Here is a 20,980-nt window from a genome sequence, read left to right as displayed (position 1 = left end):
TTGAATAATTCAAACCAACATTTTCTTAATTCTCAGAGTACCCAGTACTGTCATTCCAACATGCAGGCTTCAGGGGAATGGGTAGGACGCACAAAACTGGGCAGAAGCCAGGAAGGGGCTTACGCCTGCTCACTTTTACCACCTCCAAGAGAACCTTGCCTTTCTTTGACCTCTCAGGGTCAAGGGAAGGGGACAGCTAAAAAAAGAAAAAAATGCATCAAGGAAGGGGATCCTGGCTGGCTCAATTGGTAGAGCATGCAACTCTTGATCGGGAGTTCAAGCCCCACATTGGGCACACACTTGACATCAAAAAAAAGTTGGGGGTGCCTGGGTGGTTCAATAGGTTGAGCGTCAGCCTTGGGCTTGGGTTGTGATCCCAGGATCCTAGGATCCAGCCCTGCCTTGGGCTCCCTGCTCAGCGGGGAGCCTGCTTCTCCCTCTCCAGCTCCCCTTGCTTGTGTGTACTCTCTCTCTCTGTCAAAGAAATAAATAAAATCTAGAAAAGAAAAGTTGAGGCACCTTGATGGCTCAGTTGGTTGAGCATCCGACTTTTGATCTTAGCTCAAGTCTTGATCTCAGACACATGAGTTCAAGCCCTGCATTGGGCTCCAAGCTGGGTGTAGAATCTACTTTAAAACATTGTTTTAGGGGATCCCTGGGTGGCTCAGGGGTTTAGCGCCTGCCTTTGGCCCAGGGCGTGATCCTGGGGTCCCAGGATTGAGTACCGCATGGGGCTCCTTGCATGGAGCCTGCTTCTCCCTCTGCTTCTCTCTCTCTGTGTCTCTCATGAATGTATAAATAAATAAAATATTTAAAATAAATAAATAAATAAAATATTTTTTAAAAAATTTTTTAAAAGAAGAAAAATTTGTTTTCAAAAGTCAGATTTCTAATTTTATTTTTTTCCCCAAAGATTCCATCTATTTACTCATGAGAGACAGAGAGAGAGAGAGAGAGAGAGAGAGAGGCAGAGACATAGGCAGAGGGAGGAGATGCAGGCTCCATGCAGGAAGCCCGTTGCGGGACTTGATCCCAAGACTCTGGGATCACTCTCTAAGCCAAAGGCAGCTGCTCAACTGCTGAGCCACCCAGGCATCCCAGATTTCTTATTTTAAATAATCAAATCTAATTTCTATGATTCCTAACTTTATTTCCTTTAAAGTATGGATTCATATGAGTTTGTCTACCTTTAATACATGTATACAAATAATAGGATTTTGAAAATTTGGTTTTAGTCAATATTTCAGGTATTATAAAATAATTCAATGTTGTACAACCACCACCAAAAAAATTTCATCACCACAAAAAGAAATTCTTTACCCATTTAGCAATAACTCCCCATTTACCCCTCCCACCAGTCCCTCCCATCCTCTAACCTACTTCCAGTATCTGTAAATTTGTCTACAAATGGAATCATACAATATTGGTTCCTGTGTGGCTCCTTTCACTTAACACAGTACCTTTGAGGTTCATTATCCATGCTGCAGCATTCATGTAGCATACATCAATACTTTGTTCCTTTTTATGGCTGAATAATATTCCATCATACTGATACACACATTTGATTTATCCATTTATTGCTTGGTAGATATTTGTGTTGTTTCCATTTTTTGCATGCCCAGGACTGTATCCTAAAGAAATAGCCAAGGAGATGCATAAATCATTAGTTTAAGGATATTCATTGTGTATATATCTATATTACAATTTGTTAATCCATTCATCCTCTGATGGACATTCAGGTTTTTCCCACCTATTAGCTATTGTGAATAATACTGCTATGAATATGCCTGCACATGTATGGGAGCACCAGTTTCTGATTCTTCTGGGTATTGACATACTATTTTTTTAAGATTTATTTAAATAAATAATCTATAATTAATTTCTGGGTGGCTCAGTGGTTGAGGGTCTGCCTTCTGCTCAGGGCGTGATCCTGGAGTCCCAAGATCGAGTCCCATATCAGGCTTCCTGCATGAAGCCTGCTTCTCCCTCTGCCTCTGTCTCTGCCTCTCTCTCTCTCTGTCTCTCATGAATAAGTAGATAAAATCTTTTTAAGAAAAAGGAATTTACAATTTTATTTTTTAAAACAATTTTTATTAAGTAAACTCTATCCCCCTACATGGGACTTGAACTCATGACCCCGGGATCAAGAGTTGTATGCTCTACTGACTGAGCCAGCCAGGTACCCTGGAACTTCCAATTTTAGTGGGCAGACATGTTCCCCAAGAGACAATTGATGGCCTGCAACAGCACATGTCAAACACCAATGATTAGTCTCACAGGTGTTTGGAGAACGTTTTCCTTTGACCCTACTTTCTCCATTCAACACACGGAAGCCTTTTCAATGATGTTCCGATTTCTTGCTGGCAACAGCTGCTGCCACTGCCAGTACTTTAGACGTCCTGAGTTCTGCTTAGTTGGGACATTAGGCACAGGGACCAAGGGCAGCAGTGAAAGCAGCGATGTCATAAAGGTGGAAGCACTGAACTGTCAGCAGTGTCCAAAGCTGGCTGCACAAAGCTAGAAGTTTTTTTTGTTTTGGATTGTTTCACACATTTTATTTTATTTTATTTTAATTTTTATTTATTTATGATAGTCACACAGAGAGAGAGAGAGAGGCAGAGACACAGGCAGAGGGAGAAGCAGGCTCTATGCACCGGGAGCCCGACGTGGGACTCGATCCCGGGTCTCCAGGATCGCGCCCTGGGCCAAAGGCAGGCGCCAAACCGCTGCGCCACCCAGGGATCCCTTTTTTAATATATTTATTTTTATTGGTGTTCAATTTGCCAATATATAGAATAACACCCAGTGCTCATCCCATCAAAGCTAGAAGTTTAATAGGGAATGAGGAGGGACGCCTGGGTGGCTCAGTGGTTTAGAGCCTGCCTTCAGCCCAGGGCGTGATTCTGGAGTCCTGGGATCAAGTCCCACATCAGGCTCCCCGCATGGAGCTTGCTTCTCCCTCTGCCTGTGTCTCTGTCTCTCTGTCTCTCTCTCTGTCTCTCATGAATAAATAAATAAATCTTAAAAAGATAATAATAGGGAATGAGGAGCAGCTGGCCAAGCCACCCCCTCCCCCCACCCCGACCTGGGGCAGGGCTGCGTCCCTGAGCAGGAGGAAAAGCGGTAAAAACTCCAACCCTACCCCCCCAACACCCGTGAAGAAACACTGCTTCACCACCTGCCTTGCAGCCTTTCGGCTCCTTCTGTGAAGAAACACAGCTACAAACCGCACCACACCCTCTCCATTCACTGCCACATCCCTTCTTTGAATTCCATTTTAAATGTTACTTGACAATTGGGTAAAATCATGTTTCAAAGAATGCACTGGACAACATGCAGCAGGGACCCATTAAAATACTGCTTTGGTATATACAAAAATATCCTCATTTTCACAGATTTAAATACTTCTCAGCTCTCTGCAAAGGACTGCATGACAGATGGTTTCAAAGCGAGTCACATTTACAAACAGCAGACAAAAATATTATTTAGCAGATTCTCTAAGAGTTCTTCTGAGCTGTTCAGAACCAATCTTTTCCCAAGGGCTCTTTTATTCCTAATTTGTGGAGGCCAACAGAAAGGTCTCTCAACTTCCTAGCAACCTCTGCGGGTGGCGTTTCTTGAGTTTGTAGAATATGAGAACCGAAAGCAGTTCTAGAGCTATGAATGTCATTTTAGAAAATACAACCTCGGCCTGAAAAATATGAATCATTAGCCCATCACAAGCCCCAAGCCACAAATGGGGGAGTCGGAAGGGGAGAGGGGGTGGGGGAGAGAAAGGACGAAAGAGGAGCTGATGGAGGAATTGTCACAGGAGTTATGGACAGGAATCACGTACTCAGCCAATTTAGTAAATTATACTTCCTCGATTAAGGTCATCAAAACAATGACCGCCTCCTGGACAACTCTGCTTTTAAAGTTTTGGAAAAGATCACGTGTCGAGCACATATCATGAAAAGGGAACAAGCCACAGACCTGGTCTGTAATCCAGGAGCATCCACTGTGGGCAGGGACCCGGACATTACCGCCTGAGGCAGGCAGTGCCTGTTAGCTCCAGATAGCCCGTGGTCCTCACCATCAGTGGAGGGGTGAGGTCACTGGGCCCTCTCAGGGTGGGGCCAGGCAATGGGAGATAGCCACAGCAAAGATCTCAAAGGGATAGGAGGTTTGTTAGATAAGCAGAATGCCTTAAACAAAGGTCTCAAGGATGAGAACTTAGAGACAGGCAGAGGGAGGAGAGTGCCCGATGGCCAGCTTGGGGGAAAGAGTGGAAACAGAGGTAAGGAAGGACAAGTGAGCCAAACCTATGGGGCTGGAGGCACACAGCCCTGTCTGGCTGGATGGAGAGAATGTTCGGGAATGTTGTATGACCCATCGGCGTATGCTCTCTTACTGTACCCATGAAGACTATCTTTTTTCTCTTCCTGCTAGCCTCACCCTCAAAACCAATAGTATTTACACTGTCTCTAACATGCATTGACAAGGAAAGGAAAAGGCTGGAGCAGAGCAACAGTATATCTAGCCTGGGTTCTGATGAATAGCACAGTTGTGGATTGTCTGAGTGAAGCCATCCTGCAAGAAGTTAGTGCATTTCATCTTTTACAGTGAAATTTTCCTGTTTATTCCTCCCACTCATGTTCTAGAATTTTATTTATAACACTTTTTGGCCTGCTCTTTAAAGTGTGTGTGCGTGCCTCTGGGTGTGAGAGACTGAGCAGCTCAAGTACTCTTATTGGGCTCTGAGCTTCTGGAAAGCAGGCCTCACATACATTCCAAGTATGATAATTATGATCCGTTATGCAGAAGGAGGAGCAAGGTAGACGGTGCCCCTCTGTTCTGGCTGCACCATCTTGCAGAACCGCCTCCAGGCTAATATCCACACAGCCTCGCCTCCCCTTTGGTCCCAGCAAGGCAGCCTGCCTGAAGCTGGACAGACACAACTGGGGTTTGTCCTTTGCTATCCCATGGTCTGGCTTAACTCATTCATTGCTAGAGGGCAATACGATGTACCGGAAAGAACTGTAGATTTGGAATTGGGTAAATTTGTGTTTGGATCTTCTCTCTGCCACTTGGTTCATATGTGATATTGGGAAAATTATTTCATTTTTCCAGGCTCATTTCCTAATCTGGAAAATGGTATCTTCCTCAAAGGATCGTTGTGAAGATTAAAAGTATCTTTTTTTTAAAAAAGATTTATTGAGCGAGCAGGTACTCGTGGCCGAGTGGTTAAGGCGATGGACTTAAAAAAGATTTATTGGGACTCCTGGGTGGCTCAGCGGTTGAGCATCTGCCTTTGGCTCAGGGCTTGATCCTGGAGTCCTAGGATCGAGTCCCGCATCAGGCTCCCTGCATGGAGCCTGTTTCTCTCTCTGCCTGTGTCTCTGCCTCTCTCTTTCTGTGTCTCTCATGAATAAATAAATAAAATCTTAAAAAAATAAAAAATAAATAAAAGATTTATTTATTTATTTGAGAAAGCGAGCACAAGTGGAAGGGGCGGAGGCAGAGGGAGAGAAACTCAGGCAGCAGGTGGGGAGTGGGGGGATCCCTCAATCTCAGGACCCAGAGATCATGACCTGAGCCAAAACCAAGATTAAGACATCTAACCGACTGCACCACTCAGATGCCCCAAGATTAAAAGTATTTTGAACACAAAATACACATGACAAATATTAGCTCCTTTCAATTTGGGGGGATTTATTTATTTATTTTTTAAAGTAACCTCCACCCCCAATTTTCCCCGAGGTCAAGAGTCCCATGCTCCACTGACTGAGCCAGCCAGGCACTGCAGTTCCCTTCCTTTTTGATCTTGATGTGCCATACCAACTTTCAAAAATCCATTTCAAAACATGCGAAGGATTGATCTTAATTTCTCCATTGCTTTAAATACTGCTTTCCCCAACGATACCACTGCCTAACATTTTTGCCAGTATTTTGTTTTAGGGAGATGTGGTTGTGATGATTTATATAGCAGGATCTCACCTGTCCATTCAGAACTTTTTATTCCTTCGGAGGTGTTTTGTTTTGTTTTGTTTTGTTTTGTTTTTCCTCTGTGTCCTCTTCAGATTTGTCTCTCACCATCCTGCAGAAGCCCAGGCTGGATCCAGGCCTCTGGGTAAGTTTTTATCACTGCAAAGCGCTGACGTGGATGAATGCTCTCTTGTTTCTGCAGACTGATGCTTCTATAGAACAAAAGACTGATAGTGCGAAATCACATGTAAAAGTGACCAGCATAGACTGAGGCTGCAGTAACAAGCAGCTGCTATTATGATTATTACTACTTCTATTATTATTATAAAGCAGGAAATGATAGGGGAAGACCCTCAAGAGGAAAGCTTTATCATTCCTCTCCTGGCCAGAATGCTGAGTGCCAAATGGGTGCACCTCAAAGGCCTATTCAATCATCTCAGCAAGATATTGAAATACTGCCACCTAAAGTCAATGAAGTCCCCATAAGTTGTCAACTTGATCCTTGAGCCGGGGACCAGAGAGAAAGAGGAGGCTGGCCAGCCTAAAGTTCCTTTTAAAGACGCCAAACAAAAGGTTAATAAGGAAGTGGAGAGGCCCTTCCTGGAGGGACACAAAGGCAGGACCCTCCCCTCAAGAAACTTAGACTCTCCCCTTGGCTCACTCCTCTCCCTATTATACCCACTTGTATGTTGCTTTGTAAGTGCCCTTAAATCTTTTCTCAAGAGAGTCACTTGGAGATCACTAATTAGGCCTGTAAACCCGTCGGGGACAAGGGCCCCTGGCTTTTACTTCTTTTGTTCCCTGTCGCTCTCACAGCCGCCAGAACAGTACTCAACACAGGCCGGAGCCTCCATAGAAGTTGCTGTCTGACCTTGGGGACTTGGTCAACAGGCTAGATAGAAGCCTCAGCTTAAATTGTGTTAAGTGGCATTCACTGGTGACGGTGGCTGGCTGGCTGGCTGGCTGGCTCAGACAGAGCAAAATGAACCACAAAGTGCAAGCATGCCAAGGGCAGTTCAGTGGAGAAAGCCAGGCTGTGAGCAGATGGGGGTGGGGGAGGCGGCCGGAGGGGGGGTGGAATCAGTCATCTCCTACAGTAGATTGGAGATAATTACCTCTCCAACACGTGCCCAGATTACCTTCCGTGGCATTGAGTCTTTGACAGCAAAATGCCTGTTAAAAGTGATAGAAGCCAAAGGGAGGGGGAAGGAGGAGGTGGGGGTGGGATGTGTGCACGAGTGTGTGGATACTTTAAAAACCTGACCTTTTAAGATGTGTTTAATACCGGAACCATCTGATACCTTCTGCGTGCTCCTACCACCACCACAGTAAAGGCACTAGCTCTATGGGGCTTTGTGTGACATCTGCTTCTGATGGCTAAGGATTCATCGGCTGCATTAGCCAAAGCACAGCATCCTGGCTGACAACTGAAATTCAGGGCAGCCTTTTTGTCTTGAGGCAGAGGAGAGATCACCTGGAGTCAGGAAGGATTCCCGGTAGAACCATATTATGTGATTTAGGGGCTGCCCTGTCTTCTCTTGGGGGCTGGGGAACAGCGCTCCTAAGGCCTGTGGGGGGAAGACAACAGATTGAATTCTCGTGGTTCCTGAAGGAGGGACTGGGAACAGAGGGTAGATGTTACAAGGAGGCAGATTTCCACTCTATATAAGGAAGAGCTTTCTAACCCACCAGAGCTGTTAAAATCTAAATGGGTTGTCTGCTAAGGTAATGAGTTCTCCATGTGGGTGAGTGTTTAAGTTTCTGATTTTGTCTCCCTAACCACATATCCTGCCTCTTTGCCCAAATTTGCAAAACCAAAGCCCTAACCGCCCATGATTTAAAGTGACTAACCATGAGACCCTGGCATCCTCACCTCTGTGGCTGTTGGGTCTGCTGCCAGTTGGGGCTCAGAGGATGGGGATTTCTTCCCTCAGAAATTGAAGTTGAGTCTCCTAAGCCTGTGTCCTGGAGGAGGCGTGGCTCAGACCCAGTGCTCCTGGGGTGAGTTAGGATGATCTTGCTCTGACCCTGGGGGAGTTGGGCACTCCAGGTGTTGGGCCTTCCTTCTGTTGTTGTACTTTCCAAGTGCCAGGCAGGCCCTCCAGGGCTGAGCCAGCCCAGCCAGGCACAGCTGGTGTATCCCACCTGTTCGGCCCCTCTCGGAGGCAAGTCCATTCTTCTGCCCCAAGGAAGAGCTGCCACCAAGCAAGCTTGGCAAGTAAATACAAGACATTTATAAACTCCAAACCATTTTTCACTGGCTTGCCAGTCCCCTAGAGGTACTCTAAGAGTAAAGGACATGAAATTAGCATTCTTGACCTTTGACCCTACACAAATCATCACTCCCTGAAAGAGTGGCTATTCACAAAGCCAAATTCAGCCATTTGAGCCAGATACACTCAATCTGGAGATGTGTGCTTTGAGAGGCAGATTTGGAGCTATATCTTGAGTGCCATCTAAGTTTTCAGTGTATTCGGCCCTTAAGTGAATATTTATATTAAAGAAAACTTTCGAGACTGTTGAGTGCTACTTGCAATAATACTTTACACTTGGGAGAGGGAATCCATAACCATTTACAATTTACAAAGAATTTTCAAGAACCTGGACTTGTTTTTCTTAAAGATTTTATTTATTTATTTATTTGAGAGAGAGCAAGAGTGAGAGAGCACAAACAAGGGGAGCAGCAGAGGGAGAAGGAGAAGGAGACTCCCCTCTGAGCAGGGAGCCTGATGCGAGGCTGGATGCGAGGCTGGATGCGGGCGCCATCCCAGGACCCTGAGATCAGGAGCTGAGCCAAAGGCAGACACTTAACCAGCGGAGCCACCCGGGCGCCCCTCTAGGTGCTACTTTCATCATCCCGACAGCCCGCTGAGATTGATGTTAACATCCCTGTTACATGGATGGAGGAAGAAACAGGCCCTGAGAGGTGCAGGCACCTGCCTGAGGTCACACAGCCGCTTTCCGGATACTCATGTGCACTTCACTTCAGCACTCCTGCTGCCCCAGCACTACCCACCAGGGAAGATGGAGGAGACCGATGACAGGAGATGCTTTCCCTTCTGGACTGTCTGCGGTTTCCACGCACCATGCTGAGCCAAGGACAGTCTGGAGCTGCTCTGCTCTGCTACCTGTTGTTCTCTTCCCATGTTGACCTCTCCACCCCGCCAGGGACCCCAGGAACACACAGTCTATAGTGTGCCTGGCTTCCCCTCCCCCTTCCCCATCAGGGACTAGCTGGAGCTCTTATCTGAGAATTCAACCCTCCCCGGAAGCAGGAATCTCTGTGCTAATGTGTTAATCCTCCTATTCAAAAGGTCGCTACTTCCCTACTGTGGGGACCAGCAGCGGTCTATAACCCGCCCCACACAGTATTTCTGTCCTGGGGTGAGCCTTGTTCCAGCCTAATTATAGCACAAAGGGGAGTTTAGACCCACTCATGCACTTGTTTAAATTTACTGGGAGCAAACAGGGCTTGGGGATTTGGAATGTGGCAATAGGGTCCAGACTTGCAAGTTACTGGAGGCCACGAGATGGCCAGAGCTCTTAGGGAAACTAGGAGGACATGGGAGGGTCGTGCCTGTGTGGCCTAGCCTGAAAGATCCCCTTAAGGGGCAGAGAGTGTGGGCAAATTACCCTACCCCTTCACTGAGGCCAGGACTGGTGTGCCATGGGAGCCTTTAAAAAAGTTGCCTCCATTGTGGGAACCTTTCTTTCCTGTGTGGGAAAGAACCAGGCTCAGGTTTCAACCAGGCCATTCTGAGAAGGCCCCGGAAAGAAGGGAATGGTGGGAACAGGCCACCAGGCCTTTCGTGTTGATGGGAGGCACCTAGGAGAGGCAATGGTGACCTCCTTCACTACCTGGCTGGGGCTTCCAAGCAACAAAGGCCAGGTGTAGTTACGGGTACTTGCTCCTACTTTGCTGAACAAATGAACCAGAGGAGAGTATCTGGGAGAGAAGTATGTGACATTCTGCTCTCTCCTGCCTCTTCTCAGCAGTGGTGGTGGAGGAGGAGGAGGGGGAGGGGGAAGGAGGAGGCAGTAGCACCAGTCACTGGACCTGGAAAGCTTCTGATAGGATCAGTGATGGAGGGGAAGGAGCACTGGACTGGGAGTCATAAGGCAGGAATGCCATTTCTTTCAGCCCCTGGCCCTCTGCTGGGGAACTTCACAGCTCTGGTATTCCAGAACTTACCTCTTGAAGAGAGTTTTTAGAGCTTAAAAAACAGGACAGGGTGTGAAACTAGAACACATAGAGGACTTCCCCTTGGTGAGTCAAAACTGGGATGCCATGGTGGTTGGGCATGCCATGGTGAGCAGCCTCACCCTCACTGAGGCACTTGTGTCAGGCCACAGATAACCAGCCCTGGCTGCTCCTGAGAGTCTCTGGAGACCACTGAAGAACACAAGTCTATTGTTGCCCTGTAAGGAGCTTCTGACCAACAGGAGGGCCCAGGGGTGGCTGGCTGGCTCAGTTGGTAGAGTGTTGGACTCTTGATCTTGGGGTTGTGGGTTTGAGCCTCATGTTGGGTGTAGAGATTACTTAAAAAAATGGGGGACCCAGATCCTAATGAGCAAGCTGGGCAGAGTGGGAAAAAAATGCACCCAAATGCACCAGTGGTTGTAACGATCTTGAGATTGGGGACAATGAAGTTTTCCATTTTCCTTTATTTTTCCAAATTTTTTTACAAAAGTACCTATATCAATTTTTCTAAAAATTGCTTTGCTCAAGGAAAGCTTGCCAGAGGCCATGATCTATGTGGCAATGTTACCGGGGCCTTTACCTCGGAATTGTATTGTCCAATATGCTAACCGTTAGCCACATATAGTTAGTTAAATGTAAATTAATTGAAGTCAAGAAAAATTTAAATTTCAGCTCGTCCATTGCACTAGCCACATTGCTAGTGCTTACTTAGCAGCCACATGTGCTAGTGGCTACCATACTGGATAGTACAAATATAAAATATTTCCAGCGTCTCAGAAAGTTCTACTGGGTAGTACTGCTTTGGAACATCTATGGAAATCGGTTTGAAAGTCAAGGTAATATCAAATGTGTGCTAACAACACAATGGCCTTACTACGGAGACCAAAGATCTTTATTTTTTTTAAAGATTTTATTTATTTATTCATGAGAGACCCAGAAAGAAAGGCAGAGACACAGGCAGAGGGAGGAGAAGCAGGCGCCATGCAAGGACCCCGATGTGGGACTCAATCCTGAGAATCCGGGATTATGCCCTAAACCAAAGGCAGACATTCAACCACTGAGCCACCAAGACATCCCGAGACCAAATACCTCTATTTTTTTCCCCAAATACCTTTAAAGCATCTATTTAAAGGCATCTTGTTGGCTCAGGCAGTGGAGCATGTGTCTCTTGATCTTGGGGGTGGGGAGTTCAAGCCCCACGTTGGATGTGGAGATTACTTAAAAATAAAATCTTAAAATAAATAAATAAATAAATAAATAAAATCTTTAAAAAAAAGCACCTACTTGGAATCTTTTGCTTATAGTAATGGATTGCTCCATTTTATTTTCTTGTATATATTCAAAAAGGTGAACTCAATCTCTTTGGGCAACACTTTGTTAGTTGTTACTGTTATTGCATGAATAAAAGTCATAGAACTGTCATTCCTGAAAGCAGGCTCTCACTGCTTTTAAGATAGTAGCTGGCCTTGGCACATCCTTCTGGATCCCAGCTTTTGCTCTCATTCTAGAAGATAAGCAGTCCATTCCAGAGGCCACTATTTTGCGGGATGGGTGAGATCTCCTGAGAGATCTTGTAATGCCTGATAGGATTACAAAGCTAATTGTTGCCCCTACACCTTGCTCACAGAAAACTAGACCTTATTGTAGCAGTGGAAGCAGGAGGCAGAGTGGAGGTGGGATGAAGGGGTGGGACATGGGAAGAAATCCAGGCAACGGTGACATTTGACTATTATCCTGGTGTTTCTACAAAATAAAAAAGAAATCCTCCTTCTATGGAGATTGGGAGCCCCCAGGTATCCTAGTCTTTCCCTCTGAGCCCTCTCCCAAGAGAAAACACCCTTACTGGATGGACTCTTGCTGTTGTCTCACCCATTAAAAACTCCCCGGGGTAGCTTAAATGTCATTAGCTGGGCTAGACTACTCTGGCCAGGCACCATGCCAGGCACCAGGGACTCAGGAATGACTAAAACTCAGTCCTTGACCTCAAGGAAATCATGCTTGAGCAGGAGACACAGACTTCTAAGCAGTGTATTTCAATCCAGTATGCTAGGGGAGCAAAGATTGGAAACATAAGGCTCCAGCACAGGGCAGAGGTGGATAGGAGTGGGGGGACACCTGACTGATGGGGGTCGGCATAGCAGGCCAGAGAGGACCCTATGTGGAGTTTGGACTTGATTTTTATAACAATGGGAGCCTCCTAGACGGCATACTGGCAAGAATGGACTAGAGGGGAGTAAGTCTGGGCAGAAAAAACCAGTGGAGTGTCAGGATCTGCTTCTACTCCCAAGACACTTACTGGAATCACTCACTCAAGGTCACTCAGGTTCCAACCCAGTTCTATCTGTCTCTACAGCACATTCCATTGTCTCTGAACATGTACCCCAGGAAATAGCCTAGGAATTAGCCAATAGACTAATTTCCACTTATTTAACTGGTTTATACAAATAACACAAGGTGCAAGGTACAGAAATATACGGAAGAATAAAGCATGGCCACTATCCTTAACTCTCCTGCTCTTTAAATAACACAGAGGGGCACTTGGGTGGCTCAGCTGGTTGAGCATCTGACTCTTGATTTCAGTGGGATCATGATCTCAGAGTTCAGGGTTGTGAGATCAAGCCCAGCATTGGGCATGGAGCCTGCTTAAGATTCTCTCTCCCCTTCTGCCCCTCCTCACTCTGTGCTCGTGCTCTCTCTCTCAAGAAAGAAAGAAAGAAAGAAAGAAAGAAAGAAAACCCAGTATTTAAATAATCTAGAAATGTATCAGAGGGTTTGATCATAACTTAAACAGCAGTGAATGTGGCACTACTCTAAGACATCTAAACATATTTAGAATTATAAGGACTTCTAACAATAACTTTGGTAATACAAACACCGATGTTTAGATCTTCTGATTTGCCCAGAGAAGTGAGCATATAACCAGAAATCCGTTAGCCAGTCCCTTCTATGGCCTTGGGCATATTCCTTCCTCTGAAAAATGAGGACAGATCTAACAGTGCTTCTACATTTGACAAGGCTATGCTAGAAAGTTTACTATCGAGTCCCATTAACTATTGCCATATACACTCATATATATGCAAGACATTCCGCCTTTATATTTTTTTTTCTTAAAAAAAAAAAAACCCTCCCCTTACTCTATTTCTCAGGAGGATTTGGTTCTCTTTCCCCCTATGATTTCCAGAACATTTCAAAACTCTTCAAATGAAAATATGCGAGTCATGACTTGTGGGTAGCAAGTTAGGACTTGTGGGGACAGTTAGGGGGAGGGCAAACTGTGAGATCTGCCAGCAATTGTTTTCTCTCTTGATTCGAACGAAGGAAAAGATCATGTTATTTATACAGCATAAGGTTCCAGATTTTCAGGAATGAAATCTGAGCCCAGCATGTCAACATATTGGTCTGGTCTGTCTTGGAATCTACAGTAGATGGATTTCTTTGTGCTGGGAAACATTAGGAAGGTCAATATTCTTTTCTGATTTTTTTCTTTTAAGAAAAGAGTTCATTCTCACACTCTAAAGTGGTGGTATTAGATATCATCCAGATAATACGCTCAATGGTGGTGCCGACTTCAGTTTCAAATATAAAGCCTCAGGGCAAACAGCTTTTATGTATTCAGTTACATGTTCTTTACTTTACAGATAATGTTTTTCCACAAATACTCCCAGCCTGGGAGGAGATACAGAAGTGAACAATCCCATGAAATAAAAATAATAGTGACGTTAATAACAGTGAGTTCCAAATCGCAAAGAAGCCAGGAGGCACCCGGACCGGGGTTTCCCAACCAGGGGAACCTGAGAGAAGCAGGTTGGGCAGAGGCCGCGGGCGGGGGCCGTGGTGGGAAGAGCGGCTGGGCCCGGGACCACGGGACGGGGCTTGGAGCTCCGGCCTCTGTCTGATCAGCTCTGCAGCAAGGCGGAATCCTCACCCTTAGCCTCGATGGCTTTCAGTTTTCTCATCCGCAAAAGAGGGGGGTTGGCCTGGATCTAGAAGAAAGGACCCAGGAGCCCAGGACAGCCCGAGGCCTGCCCCCTGGCTCTGCCCCCGGCCAGAGTGTAACCCTGGACAGTTGTCTCTGGGCCGCGTTCCCCTCCCCCCACCTGTAAAATCAAGGACAATAAGACTTTCCAGATTGAGGTTCACTGAGGATGAAAGGAATCGTGTTTTTACAGCGTCTGGCACATAGTAGGCGGCACTCGCAAGGGACACCCGAGCTCCTCTCCCGCTCCCTCTGGAAGTCCCTTCCAGGGCCCAAACACCCTGGCCCCAATCCAGATCTTTTGTCTCCCCACTCCAGTCCGTGCCTTCGCAAAGGCCCTCATTCCCCATCTCGGCAGGGGCACACACACCTGAATTGCTTCTTTCAGTTTTCCAAACGGCCACTAAAACTTGCTTCTCGCGAAGTATTTGCCCCCCTTGGGCAGCTCCCGAAGCGCCGCCGCACTTTCTGGCTTCCCGGACTCCGCTTCCACTTCCCTCCTCCCCCCTTCCCTTCTCCCTCCCCGCCCCCTCCCCCGGCGGCGGCGGGCGACCCCGACAGCCCCGGCACGGAGCGTGGCCTCCCACTTCCGCCCCTCCTGGTGTTTCAGGGTAGGCCGGCGATTTAGGGAGCGTTTCCCACGTAGGAAGGACTCAGACCCGGCCCATCTTCCGGGAGCTGGCCTTGGGATTAGCAGATCCCAAAATAGGGTCCCCTGGGGGGTTGGTTTGTTGGCGGTTTGACTGACGTGGCCCCGGGGGAGAGGGCTGCTGCCTGGTGGTCCTTCTTTGGGAAGGGAGCTCCTGCTCCGGAATTCCTGAATTCCAGGGAGGCTTCAGATACATGTTTATAAAAGTAACATATAATTTACATATATTTATAACAGTATTATAACCACATTAGAAGACCTTTGAAAAGCACAGCAAAAGAAAAACCCCTCCCCATTTATAATTACAACTCCCAAACGCAGAAGCCCGGAGGATTTTGCTGTGTGCTCCTTCGGTTGGGTTCTTTGAATCCTTTCCCAAAGCTTTTGTTTTGTTAGTTCTACATTCTCTCTCTCTCTCTCTCTCTCACACACACACACACAGACACTCACACACTTTTTGTACCTTGTTTTTCACACTGTAAACTTTTCTAGGTAGATCCTTCATAATCATTATTTTAGTAATTGCAAACTACACCTAGGGGATTCAATAGGACGGATTTTACGGATTTTCTTGTTGGCCCTTTGGGTGGTCTCCAGTGTTCTTCTGTTGTAGGCAACACTACCATGAATGTGTATTAGCTTGACACCTTTCCACCCAAATTTCTTACCATTTCCTTAAAGTCACCTCGAAATTGAAACAGGTCAATGAGCATGAACTTGTTCGTGGTTCCATCACTCTTGCCCGGATGCTTTGCAAAGGATTGAACCAATATCCACTCTGACCTTACTGCAGGTGAGCATCCTCTCATCCCATGGGTCCCAGTGCACTCTATCATCTATTACTGGTTTTGTCTGTTTTTTAAGCAAGCCTTTTGAAGTGAGTGGGATTTGAATGAAGAAAGATGGCTTAGTGAATAAAGCCTGGGAGGTTGTCCCATCAGGATTTTCAGAGAGCCGGGGTGAGTGGAAGAAATGGATGACAGTGCTTGGTGGGGAGGAAGGGAAGGGGTAGTGAGGGATGAGTTTAGGGGGGAAAAAGAACAGTGCCACTCCCCCTCCAAGTTGCTGGTGCAAGCAAGATGGATTCAGAAGCAGCACTTTGGACCAGTTAAAAGCAACAGAGCCTGGGCTCCAGGCACAAAATCAGCAGCAAAGATTTGGTGAAGAGATGAAAGAGAAGTGAACTTTGGATTATAGGAACGACACAGTCTATCAGGTACAATAGAGGAAGGAGTCCCGCACTCTCTCATTTATTGAATACTTTCCCCATGCCCACTTTTTGGAGGCTATCTCAATGGATAATAACCCGAGGAGAGACGTAGTAACATTATCCTCATTGTACAGCTGTAGAAACTGTCTGAGGGGTTCAATGTCTCAGCCAAGGCCGCATATGTATATCCCAAGTGGCAGAAAAGAGGATTCAAAACCATGCCTTCCTACTTCAAACCCAGGGCCTTCGGGTTCAAGAACAAGATCTGGACAAAGGACAGAGGACAAACAGCATTTATCTAGGAGAAAGATCAATGGCCTAGAGACCAATGGCTCACATCCCCAAATTCTTTTGGGAGTGGGGGCCGAGGGCTGCCAGAATTCCAGCCTGAGTTTGAACCACTTTGCAGGGGGTTCTCGCTCTGTGTCAGGTTTACAGAGGCCTACTCTCTCCCCTCATTTCTTGTTGTCATCAACCTTAATTAGGTTGATGTGATGTTCAGCACAAAGGGCCTCCACCAACTTGACATACACAGACTCGTCACAGTTGGATGCAAGCACACAAAGGTGGGCTTGGCCTTGTCTAAGGCTCTGGCAGCTTCGCAAATTCCTAGTGCTAGGCCATCATGGATGAGGGCGGTCTTCAGCACCTCTTGTAAAGCAGTATTAATGTCCATTCCACCTGTAGCAGCAGTGCCGTGGTAAGGGGTAGAGCTCAATCTTGAATACACTGGAGCCTCTGATTTCTAAACTGCTTTCCTGTGTTTTTCAAAAATTCCCATAACAAGGACGATTTTCTTTGATATTTGGAAAAATAGTTAAGAAAACAGTAAGGATGGGATCCCTGGGTGGCGCAGCAGTTTAGCGCCTGCCTTTGGCCCAGGGCATGATCCTAGAGACCCAGGATCAAATCCCACGTCGGGCTCCTGGTGCATGGAGCCTGCTTCTCCCTCTGCCTGTGTCTCTGCCTCTCTCTCTCTCTGTGTGACTATCATAAATAAATAAAAATAAATAAAAAAGAAAACAGTAAGGTGTTCTTTTTTTCAGATTTTCAACACATTTCATTTTATCAATAAAAAGATTAATAAAAATATATTTACTGACTACTGTGTCTTGAATTTTGAGCAGAAATTTAAAGTATTTTCTATATCAACCTTAGGATATAACCCTTGTATTTGCGTGATTTCTTTCTAGTCTTTTATAGTTGTCTATTGTCTTGATACCCAGAATATGATAAAACTTTTACATTCATTATCTAATTTAATGTACACAAGAATGTTAATATGCCATATCATGGCTATCTTGAAAATATATTCTGAATTCAGTCATTTCTCTACACCTCCTGTCACGACCCTAGTCCAAGCAGCTGTAACCTCTTACCTAGACCACCTTCATAACTCTGTACGGGTCTCCTGCTAAAACCAGCTCTACTCCCTTGAGTCCTAATCTCTTCAGTGCCTAAAGGCACTTTCCTCATTTTTTAAAAAAGATTTTATTTATTCAAGAGAGAGAGAGAGAGGCAGAGACACAGGCAGAGGGAGAAGCAAGCTCCATGCAGGGACCCCGATGTGGGACTCGATTCTGGAACCCCAGGATCACGACCTGAGCCAAAGGCAGATGCTCAACTGCTGAGCCACCCAGGCATCCCTTCATTTTTTTTTCTTTTAAATTGCATCAGACCAAAATTCTGCTCAAAAAAATTTTTTTTTCACAGTAAGAGTCGTTTATTTAAAATGCGGCTTATTAAGGTCCATCTAGGGGATCCATCCATCACCTAGCCTATTTTTATTTACCTAGCATCTTTTTATTTACCTGTTATATTTTTGTTTAGCATTTAAAATGTGCTGGGCTGGAACTAGGCATGGGGGGTTGGGAGATTCATAGGGAAGTGTGTAACTGTCTCATTGAGTGCCTGTTATTTACACAGTACATTTTTATTTATTTATTTGTAAGATTTTATTTATTTATTTGAGACAGAGAGCATGAGCAGGAGTGGGATGGGCAGAAGAAGAGAAGCAGACTCCCCGCTGAGCAGGGAGCCTGGCTCCATCCCAGGACCCTGAGATCATGACCTGAGTCCAAGGAAAGAGGCTCAACTGACTGAGCCAGCCAGGTGCCCCTAACCAGGTACATTTTTGATATTTACTCATTTCATCTTCCAACAATCCTGGAAGGTAGGTTTTCACTACTACCAGTAATACAGGTGACCTCACAGGCTTCTAGAGACTGTGTGCCATGGCTCAAAGACCATACAGTAAGTTAGTGGAAATTCTGGGCCTGGAAGGCAGGTCCGCCTACTTCAAAGCTTGTGCTCATTATATACCATTTTTCTACCATAATATATACACTCATACAGTAGGATTCCTGGCCTTTTAACTCTTACAGTCTAGTTGATGATAAGATAAACCCATATTGCAATACCCAGCAGTAGCTAGTTACGGACATTCATCACCGAAGTCCTTTGTGGATCCCAGCTGGAAATTCCACCTCCTGAGTGTTTCGGAAGGTTGCTGCGGGCTGCAGTGAATTTGGCTTTGATTGACCCCAGCCTGGCCTCGGAAGCCTTTATGCTTTGCCTATGGCCAAGTTTTTCTGCTTTGCCCAAGGCCGGAACCACCATCACAGTCCCAGCTCATCAGATTGCAAATGTAGGTTTTATTCCAGTCTGTCTTTAACAATCAAGGTGGGATTTCTCCAACTTGAATGCACATACCAATCACCTGGGGATCTTATTAAAATGCAGATTCTGATTGAGTAGGTGTGGGGGTGGGGGCTGGGAGTCTGCATTTTTTTCTTTTTTTTTAATAGCAAGACTTTAAATTTTTTTAATTTATTTTTAAAGTAAGCTGGACTCCCAGTGTGGGGCTTGAACTCAAGACTCCTAGATCAAGAGCCAGTTAGGTGCTCCTGGGAGTCTGCATTTCTAGTAAGTTCCCAGGTGATGCTGATAATTCTAGTGTGAAGGCTGGGTAACCGACACTAAATGGAATTACATGATCTAACCCAGACCCCGACCTCAGTCCTGTCCTGAGCCCCAGGGAGAGCGCTGAGCTGCTCTTCACCACCCGAGGGCTAGAGGAAGAGCCCCCAGCCCTGAACTGCAGAGGGAGGGGTTTCCCTTCTCTGAGCCTTCTCCCAGTCGGAGGGCAAGTGGGTGTCCAGGTTCCAGCTGGGGCTGAAAAGGCAGCCCTGTCCTAGGGTCCCAGGAAAGATGCCCCGGCTCACTGTGGGCTCCCTGTAGGGCCAGATCTACTCTGCCAGTCCCTCTTCCGCCTGTGGTCACTGCCACCAGGCCACAGACAAGGGCAAGGAGGCCCACTCCTCCCTGTTGCATCTTGGGGAAGCACTTCCTGTCCCTCAGGCTGGTTGGGCTCTGTGCCAGGTGCCCAGCTGGGCCCCTGGCCTTTCTCTTGACATCTTCAGCTACCTGCCTGGGTGGTAGTGTCCTGGACCTGCCTGACAGCAGGGGCCTGGCCCTGGTGAGTCTCTGAAGCCCCTTCTAGCGCTGTGAGTCAGACCTCCGGAGGGCCCCATGGCCCTGGGCCACGGGCAGGCAGCCTTGCTGGGACCAAAGAGGGAGACCAAGTCTGCGTGGATATTAGCCCAGGAGGCGGTTCTGCAAGATGGTGCAGCCAGAACAGAGGGCACCGTCTACCTTGCTCCGCCTTCTGCATAATGGATCATAATAATCATACTTGGAATGTATGTGAGGCCTGCTTTCCAGAAGCTCAAAGCCCGATAGAGCATTGAGTACTCCTTTTGCTAGTCTGACAATCATCCATAATTTGTTTCTGTGCGAAATGGTTTCCAGTTCCCAAACTGCCCGACTGCATGCTGGGAACTGGCTGCAGAGACAGGAAGAGAAGCAGCGAAAGGTAGAGCCCACTAAGAGCCAGAAGAACTGTTCAGAGAATGTGTTAATAGGAGTTCAGAGGAGGGAGGGAAGTCCCGGACCGGGCATTGGGAGACCTCCTGGGGCAGGGGAACGAGAACTGTGCCTCTCAGGATGAATAGGACTTTGGTAGGGGGCAGTAAAGGGGTGCCTCCTCCTGAGGCTAGAACACAGTTCTCACTGCACAGGCCCTGAGAAATAGTTAAGCCACTCATTCTGGCTGGAGTCAAGGGATGTCGGTCCTGGTGGGATTACCAATGGAGCTAATGTAGGGGGGTAGGAGGGATTAGGGAGGAGGAGAAGAGGCACAATTTATCATCGGTGCTGTGGGCCAGGCTCATTACCTCCACAACCTCTATTCCTCAGAGGAGCCTCTATTACTTAGATGAGGAGGTAGCTTCACAGAGGTTAAGTGAGGCTCTTATGAGCCACCCCCTCCCCACCGTTGCTAAGTGCTAAAAAATCTGGATTTTTAAAAAAATATTTTATTTATTTATTTGACAGGGAGAGAGAGAGGGAGGACAAGCAGGTGGAGCAGCAGGCAGAGGGAGAGGGAGAAACAGACTACCCCCTCTGAGTAGGGAGCCAGATGAGGGCCTCGATCCCAGGACTCCGGGATCATGACCTGAGCCGAAGGCAAATGCTTCACTGACTGAACCACCCAGGTACCCCTAGAATCAGGATTTGAATCCGGTCTGTGTGGGTGTTTCCTTGACATTGTGTCTTCTTATTCCTGCACGTGTCCCTGACTCCTACGTGGGACCTAAAAATGCCCATGGAAGTCCGTGTTTCTGAAAATGGTCCAAAGGCCACCTGGCCCAGATCCTTGAAAAGTCAGAGGCCGTGGTGACTCTCAGAGTTTCTTAGGGCTACCATAAGAAATTATCACCAAGTAGAAGGCTCAAGACAATTTGAATGCGTTCTCTCAGTTCCAGAAGCCAGGAATCCAAAATCAAGGTGCCAGCAGAGCTATCTTCCTCTGAAGCCTTTAGAGGAGTATCCTGGGGTGTTAGGCCTCTCCAGAGAAACAAAACCAATAGGGTATATACTTTCTCTATGGAGAGAGAGAGAGAGAAAGAGAGAGAGAGA

General features: G+C 46.6%; 1 long non-coding RNA gene across 2 annotated transcripts; it reads right to left on the bottom strand.

Annotated features, from left to right (window-relative positions):
- Positions 1–1,560: 1,560 nt before the first annotated feature.
- Positions 1,561–14,639, bottom strand: LOC140627630 (uncharacterized). Of its 2 annotated transcripts, none has more exons than XR_012026280.1 (3): positions 14,512–14,639; positions 5,977–6,191; positions 1,561–1,631 (listed from the first exon to the last, which is right to left on the bottom strand). It is a non-coding gene; the product is annotated as an uncharacterized lncRNA (long non-coding RNA). The 2 variants fall into 2 exon arrangements; XR_012026281.1 differs by having other exon boundaries at positions 5,977–6,176; positions 14,512–14,625.
- Positions 14,640–20,980: the final 6,341 nt, after the last annotated feature.

Source organism: Canis lupus, chromosome X (assembly GCF_048164855.1).
Source record: "Canis lupus baileyi chromosome X, mCanLup2.hap1, whole genome shotgun sequence".
Classification (NCBI taxonomy): Eukaryota; Metazoa; Chordata; class Mammalia; order Carnivora; family Canidae; genus Canis; species Canis lupus.
This window is presented reverse-complemented; position numbering and strand designations above follow the sequence as displayed.